Source organism: Sus scrofa, chromosome X (assembly GCF_054392235.1).
Source record: "Sus scrofa isolate SSC_HxYL_T2T_F1_AM1 chromosome X, Sscrofa_HxYL_maternal_Yorkshire_Landrace_v2.0, whole genome shotgun sequence".
NCBI lineage: Eukaryota > Metazoa > Chordata > Mammalia > Artiodactyla > Suidae > Sus > Sus scrofa.
This window is the reverse complement of record NC_139401.1, coordinates 39,756,113-39,776,636: the sequence shown is the minus strand read 5'-3', so window position 1 is coordinate 39,776,636 and position 20,524 is coordinate 39,756,113. Positions and strand designations below refer to the sequence as shown.

Genomic DNA, 20,524 nt, shown 5'->3' with positions numbered 1-20,524 from the left:
GAAATGGGCAGTCATAGTCCTCAGCTCACAAGGCTGTCATAAGGATTAGCCAAGATCACATATAGGTCACTAAGGATGGAGACCGAGGGTAGATGGTGCTTTTGTGCAGGAAAACACATCCCCATTTTCATGAAGAAGGATCAGAGCAAGGCAGCATCCAGAACAGAGAGGTTAGAACAAAGGGGGATAATTTGCTCTGGGTACAGAGGAATGAGAACCTTGATTTTTCCACAGGCAGGCTCTGGCCCCCACCCCAGCCCGGCCCCAAGGCTGGGGCAAGAGACTTGGAGTGAGGAAGGTGCCAAGAGGGAGAGGGAGGAAGCTACAAAACAGTGGCCCTCGGAGGCTTAGGTGAGAAGAAGTCAGAAATGGGTCCCTGTGAGAGCGCCTTCTCAGTTCGCTCTGGACCTTTGGGTCTCATGGATGTGAGCCTCCTTGGTGTTCAAAGCCAGATGTTTTGGGGGCTCATCTCTCAGGGACGGGTCTTAAAGATTGGGGTGCCCAATGTGGGGTTCAAACCCTTTACTCCTCCAGGAGAAGCTCCGGGTTCAGGAGTTCACTCCTGCTTGTGGGTGGCTATGCCAGGGTGGGGTTTAGGGTGAGAGGGTGTCTCAACCTTTCCTTCCCACCTCAATGTGGCTCTTTTCTCATTTTTTTTTTTTTTATATTTTCTAGGGCTGCACCCATGGCACATGGAGGTTTCCAGGCTAGGAGTCTAATCGGAGCTGTAGCCGCAGGCCTATACCACAGCCACAGCAACGCTGGATCCTTAACCCACTGAGCGAGGCCAGGGATGGAACCCGAGACCTCATGGTTCCTAGTCGGATTTGTTAACCACTGCGCCACGACGGGAACTCCTCTTTTCTCATTTGTTGAACGTGGGAACGGCTCAGCTGGTTTTCAGAGGAAATAGTTCCATATGGGGCTATGGATTCGGTGGGTCTGAGGGAGGGGGTGACTTCAGGATCTTTTTATGGGCGCCATCTTGGATCCCCTCTTGCTTCTTTTTTTTGGGGGGTGGGGTAATTGCACTTTTTTTAAATTGTGTCTTCAATGCAGAAACACATCATCTGTTTACAAAATAGCTCTTGAAAAAATACAAGTAGGGATGTTATAAAATAAAGCAAACTGCAGCCCTGAGACATTACATATGTCATGTGAAAGCAACAGCCTGATCTCTAGGTTATGAAAACTAGAATTAAAAAGTCACAACATGGGGAATTCCTTTCATGGCTCAGTGGTTAATGAACCCGACTAGGATCCACGGGGATGAGGGTTTGATCCTTGGCCTCGCTCAGTGGATTAAGAATCTGGCGTTGCCGTGACTGTGGTGTAGGCAGGCAGCTGCAGCTCTGATTCGACCCTAGTGTGGGAACTTCCATACGCCACAGGTGAAACCCTAAAAAAGCAAAAAAAAAAAAAAAAAAAAAAAAAGTCCCATGGGAGTTCCCTGGTATCCTGTCATTTAAGGATCTGGTATTGTCACTGCAGTGGCGCAGGTTTTTTCCCAGCCCTGGGATCTCCCACATGCCATGGAAGTGTCCTCCCCATCCCCCGCAAAAGTCACTACACAGAAAAGGTCCAAGTTCCCAGCTTGGCAAGACCTGACTACAGTCCCACGAAATGTTTAATAAACTGAATTCTTTTTCCCCAACACGTAAACAAAAGGACAAAACTAAATCTGATGCCTGGCAATTTCCATTCAACTCTGAAGCTACGCAAAACACACAGATACCCTGTACACGTCACCTGTCAGTCTGAGCATCTTTCTTAGGTGGTGCGAGGAAGGAGGAAGGAGCAAGGTGACGGTGCCGAGTGAAGATGTGGGAAGCAGAAACTAGAATTTACAGAGTACGAGCGAGAGAGAGCCTCAATTACTGCAGAGTCTAAGGGGGAAAGGACCGAGGTGGCTTCCGGGCTTTTACTCTACTGCAACTACCCAACATCACCTCCGAACCTTCCAGTCAAAGGCTGCTCCATTGCATAGGTCAGGGGGACGTACCATCCTTATAACAAACCCATATTCAGTGCTGACCATGTGCTGTTAGCATCCTGCCCAAATGTGAACTCTCATAACGACCAGACGAGGAAACAGGCACAGGGGCCGTTAGAAATTTGTCCAAGGTCTCAGAGCTGATCCATGGTAGTGCTGGGACTCCAGCCTTGAAGATCCGGCTCCAGAGTCCCCACGCCCAGCTGCTCTGCTGTACGGCTTCTCAGCAGGGCGGAGGGAGGAACAGGAAGGGCGGACAGCAGGAGCCCAGGAAAGGACGTGATTTGCAGCTGCCTGGAGACCTTGTCAGTCTGAGATGCTTCAGACATGTCTTTCAGGCACAGGGACCTCCCCTGGATAGGACAGAAGAGCACTTGGCACTATCCGATGACACGGGCCTGGCATGGGGTCGGTGCTCAATGAATATGATGGCTGGTCAGCATCACTGCCCTCCTTTGAATTGCGTGCCTTTGGCAGCAGGGTCGGGCTTGGACTTCCCACTTCGGCCAGGGTGCCTGAAGCCCTCCGCCACGCCTCTCTGAGGACCCGGGACTCGCACCTGCAGGAGTGGGATGGTCCCCGTGCGGCCAAGAGGAAACCCCTGGGGGCCAGGGGAGTCCTCGGCAGGGAAGGGCAGACCTCTTCCCAAGTCACCCCTCAAAAGTGTGGTTGCTGAGTGGCTGATTAACTCCCCTGCCTTTCCCGGCTTGACACTCATGGGCGGCGGGGGGCTGGAGTCAGTTGGGAGGCGGCTGTCAGAGACTCTCACCAGGGCTCAGATCCTGAACTGGTGCTTTTGCATGTGTGTGTGCATACGCATGTGTGTGGGTGTGTGTGTGTGTATCTGTGTCTGGGTGTGGCGTCTCTCCCCCTGCTCCCCACCGCCAATGACCAAGGAAAACAAAGATGATGAAAAGGAAAAAGCAAAGAGCAAAAAGGAAGAGCCAGCAAAACAGGATTCCTTTTCCTCCTCTCCGTTCCTTAACTTTGACCTTCTGGGCAGTGGCCGCCACAGTCCTCTCATCTGTCCTATAGTTCAGATCCCAGAGCATGGGGGTCTGGGCCCCTTTCTCTGCATCTGAAGGTGAGATTAAGTCGGCAGCTGGCAGGCAGAAAATAATTCAAGAGGAGAACAAAGAGGTATTTTCATGCTTTAAAAATTTTGTTTTCTGCACAAGCCGATGATCAGGTAAACACTAAGTGCTCACGAGTGGGCACAGCCACCAAATTACAGAAAACACTCCCTGCGTGCACTATGGACCCGTTCCCGGGCTCCTCCCGAATCCTCCTACTTTTGGAATGAATTCTGTCAGCCGGAAGGAAGAGTCTGAAGATCTCAGGAGTGCGTGCTCTCAAAACAAGTTGTTTTTCATCTGAAAATTAGAGCCTTTGGCTCAACAAACAACCATCTCCGGCACAAACGTGGCAGCGGGAAGTGGGCATGTGAAATGGGCTTTTCTTGGGACTCGGGGGGAGGCCCTTCTGCTGCAGTGGTCCACCACCCAGCACACGGAAGCCCCCCGCAAATGCACAAAGACCCCTCAGTAGAATCTCTGGTGTGGCGGGGGCAGACCCTCTCCAGGCACGCGGGCTCCTCCCTGCCAACAGTGTCCCTGGGTTTGAGTCGCTCTATTCTCCAACCACGAGCTCCAGAGCCACCTCTGGGTCCTGATCAAAACTCTTCCCTTAGCTTTTGACCTAGTGATTGGACTTCTGGAAAGTAATCCTTCAGATTGATTTGCCCACGTGCAGAACGATAGGTGCCCTAAGCTGCTCACTGCTACATTGTCTGGCAGGAAGCTGAATGTCCGCCAGAAGAGGACTGGATAAATTGAACACGGCACACCCGGACTGGGGGATGAAAAACAGTCCCTTGATATGTGTTGATAGGAAAAGGTCTGTGAGCCATACTGCTGGTTGAAAAAAAAAGTTCTGTGCAGACCAGTGTGTGACCGTACCATTCCCATCTTCGTTGGATTTCCCCCAAAGCAGACCTTGGGAAAGGAATCTGGGTGCTTGTCATTATTTGGGAGGTGATCCGGGAAGCACAGCGGGGAAGAAGGAAGTGAGACGGGGTGGGGGATGCGATAAAGGCTGTGTCGGTGAGTAGGTTTCTGCTGTGGGCAACCGGGGCTCAGCCCCGTGGGGACCCACCGAGGGTCCCTGTGGAACACGTGTCAGGATCATGCCACCAAGAAGCTAGGAAGCTGGGGAGTTTATTCACCAACTGTACCCCTCATTGGCTGAAGGGTATTCATTCCTAGACATGGACTTCCAGCCAACCTGGAGTGCCAGCAGGCATCTCTTTGGCCAGAGAGCATCCTGACGCAGAGAGGTGCAGGAAGAGGAAGGCTTGGATGGAAATGTCCACAGGTGCCTCTGGGAGTGGCCAGGGTGATGCAAGGGAGGTGAGTGGGTACAACAGACAGCATCTGCTGTGGTGCCATTTGTGTACCAAAAAATAAAAATTTTTGGCCACGACCATAGCATGCGAAAATTCCTGGGCCAGGGATTGAACCCGCGCCACCACAGTGACAATGCTAGACCCTTAATCCACTGTGCCACAAGAGAAGTCCTCAAAAATTTTTTGAAAATACATCGATATCATAGATATGTTTGGGAAAATTCTAGGGATGAAGGCATGAAGGCCCAGGGCATATACTGCGGAGAGGTGCTTTTCACCTTGAATCCTTCTATGGTGGTTGCATTTCGAAAACACATCCACCATGTGTATAACTGACTTACTTTGCTGTAATCTGAAATTAACACAACTTTGTAAACCAACAGTATTCCAATAAAATTTATTTTAAAAAAAACAGGAGTTTCTGCTGTGGCACAGTGGGTTAAGGATCCAGCATTGCTACAGCTGTGACCTACTGCAGCTGTGGCTTGGCTCACATTCAGTCCCTGGCCTGGGAACGTCCATATGCGGCAGGTGTGGCTGGAAAAAATTATATCCACATATATCTGAAATCATTGGGGGAAAAATGATGAATCGTTTTAAAACTGCTCTCCCTACAGCTACTAAAGCTCTGACCGAAGGTGTCTACCCCTCCTTGAGTCTCTTCAAGGACCAGACAATAATTCCTCATATGTCTTGCGTGCTGTCTGGGCACGAAGCACCACGCAATCCACCTGACATGCGCTGTCGAAGCCGAGCCCTATGACCGCCCCGGGGGGTGGGAGGTCGAGTTCCAACTTTAGAGATGGGGACATGGAGCCTTAAAGAACCTGACTCACATAACTCGTTGAAGGTCCTGCGGTAACAGAGAGAGGTCGAGGGGCACCAGAACTTGACCCAAGCCTGCCTGTCTTCTGAGCTTGTGCCTACAGCCGTGATGATGTTTCTGTCGCTTCTCCTCACATCTGGGGGAAACGTCTTCAGACCAACTGCTTTCTTCTTCAATTCTTCTTCGGGCCAACCGCTTTCCCCTCCCCTCACGCTTTGGAAGCTACCAGCCTTTTCTAGTTCATGTGCCTCGGACGCACTGCAGGCACAGGGAGGGACCGTGTTTTGAGTGGAGCCATTCCCCTCTGGCATGGTCTGAATTATATTTCCTGCCCCCCAAAATATACAGGCAGACCTCAGAGATACTGTGTGTTTGGTTTCAGACCAGCGCAACAAAGCAAATATCACGATAAAGCAAGTCATACCCATTTTTGGTTTCCCAGCGCCTATGAAAGTTCTACTTACACTATATTGTAGTCTATTAAGTATGCCACAGTATTATGTCTCAAAAGATGTACACATCTTTTTTTGTCTTTTTATGGCTGCACCCGCAGCATATGGAGGTTCCCAGGCTAGGGGTCAAATCGGAGCTGCAGCTGCCGGCCTACACCATAGCCACAGCCACGCCAGATCCGAGCCACATCTGTGACCTACACCACAGCTCATGGCAATGCCAGATTCCCAACCCACTGAGCGAGGCCAGGGGTCGAACCTGAGTCCTCATGGATACTAGTCGGGTTCGTTACCACTGAGCCACAACAGGAACTCCCAAGAAGCACACATCTTAATGACAAAGTATTTTATTGCTAAAAAATGTGAACCATTGTTTGAGCCTTCTGCAAGCTGTAAGCTGGTCTCACCTCTATGTGGATCATCCAGGCTGTTGACTGATCAGGGCGGGGGCTGCTGCAGGCTGGGGTGGCGATTTCTTAAAATAAGACAACAATGAAGTTTGCCCCATTGACTGACTCTTCCTTTCACAAAATTTCTCTGTGGCATGAGATGCTACTTCATGGCATTTTATCCAGAGAACTTCTTTCAAAACTGGAATCCATCCTCTCAAAACCTGCTGCTGCTTTATCAACTAAGTTTACACAATATTCTAAGTCCTTTGTTGTCATTTCAACAGTCATCACAGCATCTTCTCCAGGAGTGGATCCCATCTCAAGAAACCACTTTCCTTGCTCATCTATAAGAGGCAACTCCCACTTTGTTCAAGTTCTATCATGAGATGGCAGCAATTCAGCCATATCTCCAGGCTCCGCTTCTAATTCTAGTTCTCTTGCCATTTCCACCACATCTGCAGTGCCTTCCTCTGCTGAAGTCTTGAGTGCCTTGGAGCCATCCATGAGGGCTGGAATCAACTTCTCCCAAATTCCTTTTAATGTTGATATTTTGACCTCTCCCCACACATCATGCATATTCTTAATGGCTTCTTAGAGGGGTGCATCCTTCCAGAAGGTTTTCAATTGACTTTGCCTAGACCCACCAGAGGGATCACTATCAACGGCAGCTCTAACCTTATGAAATGTATGTCCTAAATAAGAAGACTGGAAAGTCAACACGACTCCTTGATCCATTGACTCCTTGATGGCTGCAGAATGGATGCTGTGTTTGGAGGTATGAAAACAACATTTATCTCACTGTCCACCTTCATCAGAGCTTTTGGGCGACCAGGTGCATTGTCAACAAGCAGTAACATTTTGAAGGAAATCTTTTTTTCTGACTGGTAGGTCTCAACCGTGGGCTTCGACTATTCAGTAAACCGCGTTGTCAACAGATGTGCTGTCATCCAGGCTTTGCTGTTCCATTTCTAGGGCAGAGGCAATTTAGCATAATTCTTAAGGCCCCCGGGATTTTCAGAATGGTAAATAAGCCTTGGCTTCAACTTAAAGGCACCAGCTACACCATTAGCTCCTAACAGGAAAGTCAGCCCGTCCTTTGAAGCCAGGCATTGACTTCTCCTCTCCAGCTATGAAAGCTCTAAAAGGCACCTTCTTCCAAGAGAAGGCTGTTTAGTCTACACTGAAGATCTATTGTTTAGCAGCCATTCATGATCGTAGCTTGATTTCCCGGGTAACTTACTGTAGCTTCTATATCAGCACTTGTTGCTTTACCTTGTACTTTGACGCTCTGGAGATGGCTTCTTTCCTTAAACCTCACGAACCCACCTCTGATAGCGTCACACTTTTCTTCTGCAGCTTCCTTGCCTCTCTCAGCCTTCATACCATTGAAGAGAGTTAGGGCTTTGCTCTGGACTAGGCTTGGGTTTAAGGGAATGTTGCCATTGGTTTCATCTTCCATCCAGACCACTAGAACTTTCCCCATGTCAGCACTAAGGCTGTTTTGCTTTCTTATTCAGGTGTTCACTAGAGTAGTACTTTTAACGTTCAAGAACTTCTCCTGAGCATCCACGACTTGACTGTTTGGTGCAAGAGGCCTTGCTTTCAGCCTGTCTTGGCTATTGGCGTGCCTTCCTCATTAAGCTTAGTCATTGTTAGCTTTGGATTTAAAGCGAGAGCTGTGACCCTCCCTTTCTCTAAAACATTTAAAGGCCAACGTAGGGTTAGTAATTAGCCTAATTGTGAGAGTGTTGGGTCTCAGGGAACAGGGGGCTGAGGAGAGGGGGAGAGACGGGGGAATGGCCAGGTGGTGGAGTGGTCAGAATACACACGGCATTTATCAGTTAAGTTCACCGTCCTATATGGGTGTGATTTGTGGCACCCCACCCCAAACAATTACAATAGTAACCCCAAAGGGCACCCATCACAGATCACTCTAACAAATACCAGTAATAATGAAAAAGTTGGAAATACTGACAGAATTACTAAAAGGGGACTCGGAGACACAAAGTGAGCAAATGCTGTTGGAACAATGGCGCCCACAGACGGCTTGACTGACGGTTGCTACAAAGCTTCAATTTGCAAAACTCACAGCATCTTTGAGGCGCAGTAAGGTGAAGCGGGATAAAATGAGGTTTGCCTGTATGTTGAAGCCTTAACCCCCCAGTATTTCAGAAAGTCATTTTTTTTTAACAGAGGTGATCCAATTAAAATGAGGACATTAGGGTGGGTCCTAACCCAGCATGATTGGTGTCCTTCTAAAAGAGGGAAATTTGGAGACAGATATGCACCAAAGGACACCAAAGACTGGCCAGCAAACCACTAGAATCTAGGAGAGAGGCCTTGAACAGAGTCTCCCTCATACTCTGAGAAGGAACCAACCCTGCCCGCACCTTGATCTTGACCTTCTAGCCCCCAGACCTATTAAGACAGAACGTATCTGTTGTTTACACCATCTGGTTTACAGTACTTCATTATGGCAGCCCTGGGAAACCACTACACCTTCTTTCAAGGCTGTCATGACCTTGTCATCTTCCACTCTGCCAAGCATTAGCCCCCACCCAATCCAGAAATCTAGAAAAAAAGGGAGAAAAGGCAGTTTTTACAGCAGCGGCAGCCCCCATCCCACCTCTGGCTTGTTCCCCAGTTGGGCTGAAATATCTTGCTGCTGATACGAGGACATCTAGAAGTGAACAATTCTGGCCAAAGGCTTCCAAGATCACACAATAATTTATCCTGTCTTTGATGGTTGCAGGAATGAATGACTGAGTGAATGAACTCGTCCATCACTAATGTCTTTGGCCTTGCTCTAAACAGAAGCTTCTCTGCTTATGAAATTTTGGTCCACAAACTCTGATGGAGCACCAGGAAAAAAAAAAAAAAAAAGTATGCTAACTCTGCTGCCATGAACAGATGGAGTGAGTGGTAGTCCCTTCGGATTAAGGAACAAATGGATTCAAGGACAGTTATTGGAATCCAACCTGCTCACCAATAGACACACGTCTGTGTCTCCCTTACTCTTCCTCCTTCCTTCCTTATTGCAAATTTTTTTGAGGTATCATGCCACAAAAAAAAAAAAACAAAAAAACATTCAGCCCAATGAATTTTTACAAAGTAAACTCACGTATTCTTCAGCAGCGAGGTCACAATATATACTATTACCAGCACCACTGACAGATCCTCTCTGCCTCCCAGTCAGTCAGTAACCACTTTTCTCATTTCTGTCCCCACAGATTCCATTAGCCTGCTTTTAAAACTTTATGTAGATGAAGTCATACAGAATTCAGTCTTTATTGTCTGCTTTCTTTCACCCCACATTCCATACTTGAGAGTGGTCTATATATTATGCAAAGAAGTAGTTTGTCCTTTTTCATTGCTGCATAATATTCTACAACATAAATGCACCAGAGTTTATTTATCCTTTCTACCTGTGATGAACATTTGTGTAGTCTCTCATGTTTGGCTAATGAAATCCTGTGATGAACATCGTTTTGCAGGGCTTTTAGTGAATGTCTGTGCTCATCTGTGGGTATTTTCCCAGGAGGAGAAATGTTGGGTCATTGGGAAAGCATCTATTCAGTTTTAATGGTTACCGTACAGGTTTCCAAAATGGCTCTGCCAAGTTTCAGCCCATCGGCAGCCTATGAAGTTCTGGCTGCTCCCCATCCTTACTGGTTGTGATTCTTTTTTTTTTTTTTTTTTTGGTCTTTTTGCCATTTCTTGGGCCGCTCCCGCGGCATATGGAGGTTCCCAGGCTAGGGGTCCAATCGGAGCTGTAGCCACCAGCCTACTCCAGAGCCACAGCAACGCGGAATCCGAGCCGCGTCTGCGACCTACACCACAGCTCACGGCAACGCCGGACCCTTAACCCACTGAGCAAGGCCAGGAATCGAAACCGCGACCTCATGCTTCCTAGTCGGATTCGTCAACCACTGCGCCAGCGACGGGAACTCCTGGTTGTGATTCATTTTGATGTATTAGTCATTCTGATGGGTGTACCACGATCTCAGAGAGCTTTAAATGTACATTTCCCAGATGATCAAGGTTACTGAGCACCTTTTTCCTACACTCACTGATTTCTTCCCTTTGCTATCACTGCCCCATTTCTCCCTCCCTTACCTCTCTCTACTTAAGCCCCTCCTTTCCTTCTTTCTTTCTTTTTCTTTTTTCTTTTTTTTTTTTTTTTGGCCACCTCCCCCCTCCCCCAGCCTGGGCATATGGAGTTCCCAGGCCAGGGATCAGAACCCTGCCATTGCAACCTATGCCACAACTGTGGCAACACCGGATCCTTTAACTCACTGTGCTGGACCAGGGATCCTACTCGCATCCTGGTGCTGCAAAGATGCCACAGATCCTGTTGCACCACAGCCAGAGGTCCCCTTTTCCGGAGAGCCGGTCACCCAAGCAGAGGGATAGGGGCCTCTCTGAAGCTTAGCAAAGGCATTTGTGTCCATCCCCCTTCGCCTGTGTCTTTGCTCCCTTAGGGTCCCCAAGGGCCACGAATGTTGAATATCCCTGTCCCAATGCAAACGGGGCCCAGCAGGGTTGCTGCAAGTGTGTATAAGGAATTCGCTTTCTGTATTCTGGCCTTGCCTGGTCTGTCTACCTTGCAGAATTATTTTTCATTACATAAGACTCTGCAAAAGGCCTTGAGCTGAAGAAAAGCACTGCATAAAATGCAAACTAACAAAAGCCCTGATATCAAAGAATGGGGGGAAATCCATCACGCCCTTGTCACTGGAAGGCTGCCAGTGGACTCATCCCCACCTAACCTAAACAGCAAGATCTGCAGGCTCGAAACAGCCTCCTGGCTCCAGCCTGGCCAAACACTCAATAATTTACCTATCAGTTAAGCCCAAGGAAAAGGGGAGACGGGGCATGAGCAAGAGGGAGGGGGACAGGCAGGCAGGTGAGTTGCAATGGCTAGTGTGTCACACGCTCTCTTTAATTAGCCTTATCCTGTGCTCTCCCAAGGGACTTGTTTAGGCGTGTTCAGTTTGTCCATCCACAAAATGGGCCGAACTCAACCAAGCAGTACTTATCTCACACTTTGCAGACATTATGAAGGCAACTTTCATACAAGCATAAAGCACCTGGAGTTGCAGAAAGAAGCAAGAGGGACAAAGAATAAGATGCTCAGTGGACTCCGACCATAAGAAGACAGCAAACGAACCCACATCCAGTGACATTTTGCAAAATGGGCCTGAACTTTTCCCCACTGTCAGTGTCAGGAGCCACAAAGGCGGGCTGAGGAGCTGCTCCAGGCTGAAGGGGAATGAAGTGGTCAGGCGGCACAAAAATAATATGTGATCCTGGATTAAACCCTGGAGCAGAAAAATCACTAAAAGGGAGAATTTCAGGACAACTGGTGAAATGTGAATATGTGCTGTGTATTAGAGAATAATATTGCATCGATGTTAAATTTCCTGATTGTGATCAGTGTGCTGTAATTACGTAAGCAAATGGCTTTGTTCTTTGGAGAATTACACTCAAGATTTAGGAGTAAAGGTCCTGACATCTGCAACTGACTCAAATTATTCAACCATAATAATCATCGTGTGTGTGTGTGTGTGTGTGTGTGTGTGTGGAGAGACACAGTAAAAATGGTAAAATGTCAATAATGGGTGAATCTGGGTGAAGTGTATGTGGGAGTCTGTGGCCTTATTTTTGCAATTTTATTTTTTAATTTTTTTGTCTTTTTAGGGCTACACGTAGCATATGGAAGTTCCTAGGCTAGAGGTTGAACTGGAGCTGCAGCTGCCGGCCTACACCACAGCCACAGCAACATGGGATCTGAGCTGCACCTGCAAGCTACACCACAGCTCACGGCAACACTGGATCCTTAACCCACTGAGCAAGGCCAGGGATCGAACCCAAGTCCTCATGGATACCAGTTTGGTTCATTACTGCTGAGCCACGATGGGAACTCCTATTTTTGCAATTTTAAATCTGTAATTTGAAATCTTTTTAAAGTAAAAAGTTTTTTAAGACACACATGCAAGGAGTTCCTGTCCTGGCTTAGCAGTTAACGAACCTGACTGGCATCCATGAGGATGTGGGTTCGATCCCTGGCCTTGCTCAGCGGGTTAAGGATCTGGCATCGCTGTGAGCTGCGGTGTAGGTTGCAGGTGCAGCTCGGATCCCACGTTGCTGTGGCTGTGGTGTAGGCCGGTGGCTACAGCTCTGATTGGACCCCAGCCTGAAAACCTCCATATGCCACGGCTACAGCTCTAAAAAGACAAAAAAAAAATAAATAAAACACACATGCAAGATGCTCAGGTCGGGTTTAACAATGATTCTGAGGCCAGCATAAGGAGCCTTTGATTTCAGAGGCGGTACAGCGGTGGGGGTAGGGGTATGAACTTGGGAAGTAGGTGAGATTGACAGGTTCCCCAGTCTCCAACCTGCTAAAGGAACCCAAATCTAATTCACGCGTCCACCCTTAAGAAAGCGGATTCCACCTCCAATTCATGGCAAAATCTCTATCGTTCTAACCTTCCCCCCAATAAAAAACTGGTTTGGGGTGGGGTCATGTGATGCAGCGCTGGCCAATGAGCTGTGAGCTAATGCTGCTGGGGAGATTCTTTCCTCTTAGGAAGGCAATCCTGGAAACACTCCTGATATTCAATGGGCCCCTGCCAGAACAGCTGGAGTTTCTTCCCATTGGTTCATACCTTGTTTACTGGTTGCTGAATGTTTTGAATATCATCTCTGGCTCGAAAGAATAGTTCCTTGTTTCTAGAGGTTGTGGACCTGCCTGTGATGCCCGGAACTGCGGCAGCCGTTTTGGGACCAGTTGGAGGCTGAAATTGACACACATACCCAGACAGGCAGAGCCAAGCGGATCACGGAGGAGAGGAGTCTTGAAGAATCATCCTGGGGATCTTCCTGTCTTGAGGGTTTCTGTCACTTGCCACCAAAAACATCCTAAGGAGGCAGCCTAGGGATGATTTTAGAACCAGAGCAGTGGAAAAGGCCCCTGATGGGCAGCTGGAACAGAAAGGCCTGCCTGTCCCAACAAACAACCATCCATCAAAGTCTATGCCGTGTGGAGCACTGGCGTGAACTGGTGAATGAGGCCCCTGTGGCGGGCCCCGAGGCATCTGAGGGCATGTGGGTGGGCTAGGGGTCTGGGGCGCCTTCCTCCACTGACAAGTAGAGACCACTAGAAAAGCAGAGTGTCTCAGCACAGGTTTCATGGAGCAACCAAGGACAGAGAGATCCAGCTAGGAGTGTGGGAGGCAGGGCATGGGGTGGGGGCTCCTGTGGGAGGAGCATAAGCCAAGGCAGAGGCTGTTTCCACAGAGCGCTCTGCGTTGCCATAACAATCACCATCCTGGGAAAGCTTTCAGTTTGCACAGGTACCTTTGAGTCCTCGGGATTCACTGAGACGCATCGTCTCACTCCTTCCTCACAGAATCACAAATCGCAGCCTGTGAGGGTTTGAGGCCTGAGAGATGATTCTAGAAGGAATCTAGACAGAAATTCAGAGAGGTCCAGTTCCTTCCTCCGCAAAGGGTGAACCAACCTGCTAACCTGACCTGGCCTCAGTGGACTACATACCTTCAGACACATTCCTTAAGACCCCGAAGACGCAAGAGGGGGCTGCAGAGGCTGGCCTCGTGTTTCCGAAGGTGCTTCCTTACCCTTCTTCCCAGACTCTGTGCTGCACACAGACAAGCACAGGGTAACCACACGCGCCACTTGTCCCCGCCAGCATCTTTGTTTTGGCCCGGGGCCAACCTTGACTTAAGACTTGGCATTCTTCAGAGAGCATTTGCTGGCTCCCAAAGCACTCAGGGGCTGAGCGGGTTGTAATGACCAGCTTGTGGGACGTTGGAGGAGGAGGGTTACATGGCACCTGGGGGAGGGGGTACCATTCGCACGGGATACAGTGTGACGGGCGCCCCCTGCAGGCGTGTGAGGCAGAAGACCCATGTGTGCCTCCTGCAAAGGGACTAGAGATTCTCATCAGAAACCATCAACTGTCTCAGCAGACGCGGTCAGGGCCCTGGCTAGACCCTCTTAGCCACCCTGGAGGCCACCAACAGACTGGACACAATGACTATGCGGGGATGGTTACCGGTACAGAGTAGGACTAAAGTATTAAAAGCTTAAGATCTTAGGGTCAACTCTTGATTAATAAAGAAAGAATTTGGTGTATAAATAACACAGCTTTGCTGCTCTTAGGCTGACAATTCCAGAGGAGCTTAGGCAAAGTCTTCCAGGGGGCTCTGGGACCAGATGCCCACTGGCTCCTTGGCTCACCCTTCACTGGTTCCCTTCCCGTTCCCTTCTCACTTCCCCAGCACCCCCTCACTGTGCTTCCTGGGGTCGCCTCCAAATTAACTCCCTGTGCCTAAGCCTTCATTCTCAGGCTCTGATTTTATTTTTTTTAATTAATTTTTTTTTTTTTTGTCTTTTTAGGGCCGCACCTGCGGCACATGGGGGTTCCCAGGCTAGGAGTCGGATTGGAGCTGTAACCCCTGGCCTACACCACAGCCACAAGCAACGCTAGATCTGAGCCACATCTACAACCTACACCACAGCTCACGGCAACGCCGCATCCTTAACCCACTGAGCGAGGCCAGGAATCGAACCTGCATCCTCACGGATGCTAGTCAGATTCGCTTCCTCTGAGCCGTGATGGGAACTTCTCAGACTCTGATTTTAGAAGAAACTCAGATTCAGACAATGTCAAGGTCCTCCTTTCCTGACAACTGCCCCCGCCACCTCCGCAACCACAGGCATCTCTCCTGGATCTCACCCCCAGCCAAGACAGCAGCCCTGCCCTGCCCAGATCTGTCTCTCATCTCGCCCCGATTTCTCTAGCAAACAGGGTTTTTCCAGTAACTTAGGGAAATGGAAAAGTCTACCCCCACATCTGGACTTAACCAGAGGAAGTAAAAAGGGGGGGACGAAATAGCAATACTCGTGTTATCTGATCTTTTGCTTAACAGCATCTCCCACAAGTGCCAGCAGAGAGGAGAGGTGACAGTTTAAAGCTGGCCACCCACGCTTTCACGCTCCTCCCAAGGAGAGGAGGGAGGCTAGGCTCCTGTCCCACCCCCTTCAAGCTGGGTGGCCTGTGATATCTTTGACGAAGGGAGTATGGCAGAAGGGACGCTGTGCCAGTATTGGTGCCCAGGCCTCAAGAGACTGGCAGCTTCCACTTCCTGTCCTTTGGAACTCTCACTCTTAAAGCCACCAGGTGCAAAGTCACACTTAGCTACTGAGGGGGCCCTGAGTGGCATAAGGAGGGAGCACGGCCTAGTGATACAAGCCCTTTTTGGCCCAGGCACCTGACAGGGTCCACCTTGACCTTGACGACCAGCCGGGCTGCCAGCAAATACCGAGTGCTCACAGCAGAGGCCACGAGGAGCGAAAGACTCGCCCAGCTGAGCCCTGCCTAAATCCTGACCCCTGAGGTTATGAGAAAAAACCAATACGGTTTTCCTTGGAAGCCGCTAGATTTTGAGACTATCATCATGCAGCCACAGATAACGGGGACAGTCGGCAATGAAGAAACGTTTTCTGAATAAAAGAATGAAGGAAGGGAGGGGAGGAGGCGGGCGCAGAGAAGAGCAGAGGGAGCAAAGGCAAGCAGTTCCCAATTGTTCCTGGGAGGCTGTAGCAGGGCTGATTAAATGTCAGGCACTTGCAATGTTCATACCCCCAATTTAAGGAGTTCTAAGTTCCTTTGGCATAAGCTGCCACCTTTGTTTTGAGTCATTTAACTCTGTTACCCTGTTACCACGGATGGGCTCAGGAACCCGGCACCTGGCTGGAGAACTCTGTCCAGCCCGAGAAGGCACGGGGGTCCACGGGGCGTGGCGAGGAGCCCACCTGATCCCGATCTGCTCTGCGGAAGATTTCCAATCCCGGGCACCTTGAGAGCAAGTGGTAGAAGCCAAGAGAAGCTGGGTCTTGAGAATGGAGTTGGCCTTAGAGTCTGGAACAGCCAATGACAAGACCAAATGACAAGCATGGCCTCGGCGGCTGCTGTATCCACAACCAAGGCAGGAGCTCTCGCTCCCACGTGGGCCTCCTGGGGGCTTCGGTAAACCCCAGCACCTGTGCTCAGCCCCTTGCATCGCATGCTGCCTTATAACCTGAGAGCGCCTAACAGGCTGAAAAAATCAAATGAGCAGCACGTCTGCATGCACAGGCCTCAGAAGTGCATTTGTGTGTGTGTGTGTGTGTAGCTTGTGTAGGCACGTGAGTGAGCCATTTGCTAGGATCTCTGGGGTTAAACCTGGGAAATAAAACACTGCCACACCTCCCCCAGGTTTCCTCTTAGAAAAGACATTTTCTTTACAATTTCCTCTCTGATGAGCTAAAGAGCTGGCCACTGTTGCTAAGGGTAAGGGGGTGGTTTTAAAATATGGTTAAGCCTCATCGTCTTTTGTTTCAAATAGGATGCTAGTGGGAAGCCAATAAGCTAAGTTAGGTAAAAGCCACACTGTTCTGCTTTGGGTGAAGGAAGGCAGGCAGGGGCACGGAGCCTACTCATTGGTACCCTTGGCTTTGAGGCGGTCTCCAGGGTTCCCTAAGACTCTGTAGAATTCAGAGTTAGAGAAGAGTACCCTGGGTGAAATTGGAACCCTTGGATTCTAGACCCCTCTCTGCTACTAATCAACTCTATGACTTAATCTCTCCCAGCTTTCTTAACTATTACATGGGGATGGAACCCATTAGGATGTTCTCAGCAGTGTCCAATAAAAAGCATTTTAAACAATAAAGGTATACTAATCTCATATATAACAAGAAGCCCAGAGGCAGGTGGTCTCGGGTTTGACGGCCAAAGTTGTCATCAAGGACCCAGGCTGCTTCCGCCTTTCTTTTGGATCATCCCCTCATGGTCACAAAAGAAGATGTGGTATAATACACACACATATATACACACACGCCATGGAATATTACGCAGCCATTAAAAAGAATGAAATAATGCCATTTGCAGCAACAGAGATGAACCCTAGAGATTATCATACTAAGTGAAGTCAGAGAAAGACAAATATCATGGTATCACTTATATGTGACATTTAAAAATATGATACAAATGAACTCATTTATGAAACAAAATAGATTCACAGGCCAAAGGGGAAGGGTGGGGGGAGGGATGAATTAGGAGGTTGGGATTAACAGATACACACTACTATGTATAAAATAGATAAACAAGAACCTCCTGAGAACTATATTCAGTATCTTATAATACACTATAATGGAAAAGAATCTAAAAAGGAATACATATAGGTATAACTGCATTGCTTTGCTGTACACCTGAAACTAATACAACATTGTAAAGCAACTATACCACCTCAATTTTTTAAAAAAAGAAGTAATGCTTCTATCATGATTGGCTTAGAGCAATTATGAATCATCTCCTGGGGCTAAGCCCACCTTCCACGAACACACCGCCATCCACTATCAGGAAAAATCTGGACTTTCATCAGCAAGCAACAAGGGAGGCAGCTATTGGTGAGTTTAAGGAGATGCAGCTGCCTGCCCTGCAACCCTCACGTTATCAGCGGCTCTAAAGGTCCAACCAGGTATCGACAGTGAAAATGCTCTGTCCCCTAAAGGGGCCGAACGACACTCAGAACCAACGTTGTGCTTTAGAGCACCGGGGTTTACCTGATACCCGTGGGCACCTTATTGCTGGCCGAGAACCCTCCGTTTCCCGGTGACTTCACCCTCAGGGCCAGGCTGTAGGGACAGAAGATTTAACCCAAGTTGAGAAAGGAACTCACAGCCCTGGTTGCCTTCTCGGCAGGCAGCCCGCATTCTAAGCCATCAGATCTAATGTATCTAATCTAATCTCCTCACCGGGGTTTTGCGTGGATTATCCGCCTGTGTGCAGGATCTCTTTGTGGATGGACACTGTCCCTAACCAAGCTTCCTCTGAGCTGGAAACGTGGGGACACGTAGCGGTGCAGTTCGAGGTGCCCATGCACTGCGGCTCCAAAGCAGCACCAGAGGCCTCCTTGCTGCGGACACTTCGGAGAGCTGAGGTTTTTTTTTTAACTTCCCCCAACCCCAAGACAACAGGCTCCAGTTTGTGAATCCAACCTGTTTCGGAAGGGTTTAAGAAAACAATCCATATAATCCATATACCTTCTTAGGATGGAGGACACAAGAATCAGACCCCTATCTTCCCACCAGAAAACATGGAGGCTCACAGTGGTTATTGGCGTGGGAAGGCGGGAATTCACAGCTGAGTAAGGTTTTATAGAGGATCTGGGGTGGGGTTTTAGGCTGGTGCAAACTGCCCTGAGCCTGTTTGGTCTTGCAAAACAACAAAAACAAAAAACCCCCATGAGGTTCTTTTTGGTGACTCTGTGGCTTTTAGTAATTAGAGGTGAGTCCCTGCGCAGCAGCGTGCTCTCCATACCGTGGCACGAGGTTCCTGTGAAAGCAAGTCTTCAGGCCACGTTCTGGGCAAGCTACTCAAAGCAGCCCTACAACTGGTCCCGTAATGAAGTTCCAGCCCTCGGTGCTTTGAAGAGCCTCGCAGGAAAGTTTGCCCGAGGCAAATGCCAGGAAAGTCTTGCAGCGGGATTCTCTAACCTTCCGGTGGGACTCCAGGGGTGCAAAAGCCACCAAAACAGCCGCTTGCTGCACGCAGATCCAGTTGGGAATCAACCACCCCACCTCCCGCCACGGTGCCCTTTCTAATGGAACCAACCACGGAGCGCACCAGCTTTTCCTGGTCTGCGCCTGTGAGGGCCGAGGTGCCGAGGTGCCGCTGGTACTGCCGACCAACCCCCTCCTCTCGGAACTGCTTCCGCCCGCGGGAACTCAGGTCTAAGACCTTTTATGCTAATGAACAAAGTCCCTGGTGCTGATTGAAGCTCAGGTCGCGTTGGGCTCTGGAGCGTGGACTTGTGATAAAATGCTGACTGTTCCCAAATGCATGTCCCCACTTAGGCCCACGGCCGTTTCCTAACGTCTCCTAACGTAGCTGAAACCTAGCAGATACACACGTGCGTGCGTACACGGAACTTATCGCAGCTGCAGAACCACAGTGCGCTTCCTGCTCGTGTGGACTCGAATAAAAGAGCCCGGGACAATTTAGTACCCCCTGTGGTGAAGTTTGGAACCGCCCAATTAGAGAGGGGAAAAATGCTCTGGGTTCAGCCCGCCCGCTCTTTACAGATTTCCCGGCGTTTTACAGCAAGACAGCGGGGGCCAGAGGGAGGGGCTTCCTGACCTTCTACCTCGAGGAGGGCAGTTCCGATGCCTTGCACACTTGCCCTGGGCCGCCGGATTGGACAGCCTTTAAAACTCGGAAAACCTCTGGGATAGCCCCCGGGGGGACGAGGGAAGAAAAGAGGGGTGGGAGGAGAGGCAGCAGGAAAGGGGGCCAGGCTGGCCTCGGCGGGGAGGCGGGGAGCCTGAGGAATGCCCCCGTAGCGATTTGGAGGCGCCGGGTTCAGCAGGCCTCCCGGGGGGCAGGGTGTGGGCTGCCGTGCTCCCCCTTCCGGAAGGAAGGGCTTCCACCCTTGGCTGCGGGAGTGCTACCTGCCGCCTGCCTTCAGCTGTCAGCCCCTGCCGAGGGCTGAAGAAACCGCCCTGCCCACGGACGTGCCAGCTTCTGGAGCAGCCCACGCCCGGGGGCTGATCCACGCCAGCCTCTGGAGGCTCACCCCTCCAGCCCAACTCCCAAGGGTCACCCCAGCTCCAGAGCCCTCCGTGGGGTCAGCCGGGGCCTCTGGCGGTGGCTCCCTTTGTGGGTTCCTCCTCTGACGCCTTGGCTTCCAGCCCCTCCCTTCCCCAGGTGCTGATCCTAGAAACTCTCCCTAAAAAATGGTCCTGCAGGGGGAGTTCCCGTCGTGGTTCAGTGGTTAACGAACCAACCAATATCCATGAGGACTTGGGTTCGATCCCTGGCCTCGCTCAGTAGGTGCAGGGTCCGGTGGCATTGCTGTGAGCTGCGGTGTAGGTCGCAGAGGTGGCTGGGATCCCCAGTTGCTGTGGCTGTGGTGTAGGCCGTCAGCTGCAGCTCCGATTTCACCGTTAGCCTGGGAACTTCCATATGCCTCGGGTGCGGCCCTAAAAAGCAAAAAATAAATAAAACTAAAAAATAAAATAAAAAATGTCCCCCAGGCTCATCTCCATCTCAGCATCTGCTTCCCCAGGAAACTCGACCTGCAACATCTATATCATGGGCGGGTTTGCTGAGATCGCAAAGCTGGGACGGAGGGGGGCGGGGGGGGGGGGCCTGGCACAGGAGCCCAGGACCCCTCTGGGGTGGGGGGTGGGGAGAAAAGAGACCCAACCAGCTTTAACGACCAGCTGGTGTGCTGACCTTTCCCGGTCTGCAACCGGGATGTACCGGCTCCCGCTGCGGCTCCGCTGCCTCTCCCTCTCCCCGCCTCCTCGGGCCCTCTCCGAAGACATCATCCCCAGGTTCCGGGCCGTGTGCTTTCTCAGATCTTCCTCTTCCCCGTGAGCGAGCGC

The 20,524-nt window shown here is 50.1% G+C and overlaps 2 long non-coding RNA genes across 5 annotated transcripts in view; one reads left to right on the top strand and one right to left on the bottom strand.

Moving 5' to 3' along the window:
- The window catches only part of LOC146394556 (uncharacterized), a 15,887-nt gene extending 14,220 nt beyond the window's left edge, over positions 1-1,667 (top strand). Inside the window, exon 4 of the long non-coding RNA XR_014835346.1 lies at positions 1,299-1,667. This is a non-coding gene — a long non-coding RNA (uncharacterized LOC146394556). The remainder of the gene's footprint in view (positions 1-1,298) is intronic.
- LOC110257757 (uncharacterized) overlaps positions 1-20,524 on the bottom strand; it is a 27,977-nt gene extending 7,453 nt beyond the window's left edge. Inside the window, exons 1-3 of one of the 4 annotated variants that reach the window (XR_014835341.1) lie at positions 18,456-18,854; positions 17,891-18,133; positions 17,699-17,770 (exon numbers count right to left, since the gene is read on the bottom strand). This is a non-coding gene — a long non-coding RNA (uncharacterized LOC110257757). Of the gene's footprint in view, positions 1-14,448; positions 17,771-17,890; positions 18,134-18,455; positions 19,028-20,372 lie in introns of those variants that run through there. The other 3 variants (XR_014835340.1, XR_014835339.1, XR_014835342.1) reach the window with 3 other exon arrangements.